This window comes from Echinococcus granulosus (assembly GCF_000524195.1).
Source record: "Echinococcus granulosus chromosome Unknown EG_S00163, whole genome shotgun sequence".
Taxonomy (NCBI): Eukaryota; Metazoa; Platyhelminthes; class Cestoda; order Cyclophyllidea; family Taeniidae; genus Echinococcus; species Echinococcus granulosus.
Window position 1 is genome coordinate 118,391 of NW_020170543.1, and position 3,260 is coordinate 121,650.

Here is a 3,260-nt window from a genome sequence, read left to right on the forward strand (position 1 = left end):
AGTGGAAGCAGACAGATTTGTTGCATGGAAGTCGCTACTCGAAGTGATCGCGTGGTGTGACTAGTTACCCGCCGTCCTGCACCTAGACACCAGTGCTGCAGGTAAATTGAAAGCACACAATGTGGATAAGGGAATTGAGAGTCACTGTAAAAGTAACTTACGGGTAGCCTGTGTTGCTGACTTCGAATCCTTCCCCCTCTTCCTCCTTACAAAATGAGTTATTTACTTCTCCTTTGAAGTATCTTAACCGCACATAAGCCTACGCCTTTACTAGTTCAGAATTTTTTGAAAGACTAGTAGTTTGTTTTTTTATTCCCCACCGTCCACATGGCCTAGAAGAAAGCGTCCCTTTGACCTCAGAAGTACATAATGAAAACAGCAGGGATAGTTATGCCAGCACAAGATCATAATAATCCCAAAAATGCTGAGTTAAGCAAATCGGTTAATAGTGACTACATTGCCTCCAGAGTCTCAATGAGCCTCGCGTAGTAGGTCAGGCATAAGTACACGTGAGCGTTCCAACTTCCTAAAAAATGCTTAGCTTAGCAGCTATTTATGTTGAAAATGGTGTAGCGTGCAATACTACAGGTGCATTTATGACTACGGAATTAAAAATGGGTTGGATTTAAGGATCACCCACCTTGAAGTAGGCTCGCAACGCAGATTGGACATTCTGATATTTGTCGGTCAGGAAGGTTTGCATATTTACCTCGAAGGTATGCATAAGATCGTGTGATAGGATATGTCCTATGATCTTAGTGACCTAAAACATTGACAAAGAAACACTTGAGAAAGTGTTGTGTGCCAAAAGTTCTACCGATATTTATTAATTGAACTTCAGGGCTTGTATACTACTTGTATCGCAGATTTGACAAATAAGTAGCTTGATCTGGACCATTCCTACATTCCGTTGGAGTGTGAATAAATTTTCGAGCCCGAATTTCGTGAGTTTGCATAATCCATCTTCTACTTTCAAGGATGGAAATCACAAGTTTCTCATTTATGATAGATTGAAGAGATGGCAATAGTTCCATTCCGTTTTTAAGTAGGGTATCCTCATTGGAATCTTGGATGTTAATTCTCTCAAAGGACTATTGGAATTCATTTTGGATATCATTTTTCGCCTAGTGCAACTAATATAACGTCCTTTGGCTGCGCTTGTAGCAAAAGAGATAGCTATTTGATTGATTTTGACGTTAAATGTGGAACGCCTCGAGTTGACGCGTTGAGAGACTGAAGCGCAGTGGGTGTTAAAGGAGCGCCACGGCGCCATGACGGCGACTGAATCCATAGAGACTGAAGAGCTCACTTTTAAAAATGACTTTTTCTTTTGGGCGTTGCCCCCCAGTACTTTTTGTATCCACCATTCTGTCTCTGATGTAATGAGGTTTTCTCCGAGTTGGGATTAATCACCAGGCTGGAACTATAATGAGGCAAACTGTCGATTTAGATTCCCAATGTTCATATCTGCTCCCTCCATTGTTTTCCAGTGGGATTGTACAATCCAAGATTGAGGTGATTGTCAAAAGTCAGCATGTTTTTATTGTATCTTCTTTTCCTGAGTTTCCACTCGTGATTCGACTCCAACAAGCAAAAAGAGGATTGTCCGCCAACTTGATTCGATCGGCTTTTTACTGTCTTTGAAGTGCGATAGAGTCTGCACAGTTGAGGGAAGGTGAGCTTATTTTTTAGACTACGACAGGGTGGAAAGGCTATGAAACTCTAGCGATGCCCAAAACAATGAAGTCTGGGGTGTACGCGTGTTGCTAAGTAATGGAGGGTTCGAATAGAATCTAGAGACTTCCACTTTTACTCGTATGCCATGAAAAGCCGTGCAGTCATGGTGATTCTGCCTGCACAATTAGGCGCTTCATTACCCTCCTGATTGCTAAAATATAGTGAGCTCGCATTATCATCCCTAGTTCCTATAGCTGTGACGATTGCGGTGACGTGGAGGTTCTGGTTCCAGCTTTCACCACTCGGTAATCCTATGAGCATTTAAACCGGTGCTCGGGAGGCGTGATCCTGGTCACCTAATCGGAATATTACCTCAAAGGTAATGAGAGCTCTCAAGAGATTAAAGCTGATCTGCCTACGGTGGTCGCAACGCAATTCTTTAGCAATATGATCTTTGGCAGTCCTGAAAAGGTGATGCCTGGCAAAGAAATCCCAGACCAAGGAAGGCATTAAAACAGTGGATTTATGTGAGATCGGGCTGCGGTAAGGGGTCCATTCAGGGGCGCCAACACTGTACTTCCTTCGGGTGGCCTGGCCTCCGAGCCGTGCCAGTAGCCTCAATCCCTTCTGTATATCGGCAATGAATGTTTTGTCCGAGTGTTATGTCTCCTTTCGGCCCCACAAAGGACTCAGAAAGCTAAACTGGTGGCGGTGGGGAGCGATTTCTACTGTTGGGTGGTAAAACTTAGCTGGACGTTAGAAGGGCTTGTGCTATGTGGGGGAATGTGGGACGACCCCTAATCGGAGGGCTGAAAATGGCGTCTACCTTCGGCATCCAGTCTAGTCTCGTGGTCAGCAGGAATGCTATAAACACTAGTCAAGTACCATCTGCAATAGTTTTGTTACGGATCTGTCTACGGTACCAATACTAAGATGCCAATAAGGTGAACATGTGATACCTCCTCCATTTCTCTACTGACCGGCTGGACAGCACCGAGGCGAGAGCAAGGTGGCAAGGAGGAATTGACGAGAAATCCTACCTGCACGGAGCTATTCTAAATCCCGTTTTTTGTTATGTGACTCTGCTTGTAATCCAGTGTTCGTAGGACTAGCTGTCGGCATGCGTGATGGTCAGCACACTACCTCGTCCCCCCAACAGAGTTCTTACTAAACACGACGAAATTCCACATACAGTGGGATTGACAAGAGTGATCAGTGGGATTGTGGTCAAGTATCCCCTCATCTGCAAGCAAATTTGATGACTGGCACAGTTGGCTGGTAAGTGTTTTCTTACAACACCGACTACACTGCGGTGGCCAAAACGGGAGGTTGAACAAGGGGAGTGCTGAGGACGATACTCAAAAAGGGGCAAGGCTATGTTCTACTTGGATAGTTTGTTTAACTCTTGGATTCGGTAACGAGGCACTTAGGAGCCTCGCCATTGTACCTCCTTTGGGCGGCGTGGCCTCCAAACCTCCTTTACTAGCACTGTAGGTAGAAGGAAAGTGCCTAAACGCTGCAAAACACATTCAACAAAGTCGCAGTCTATGAAAAGGGAGGGCAGAACAATCATGAGCATCTCG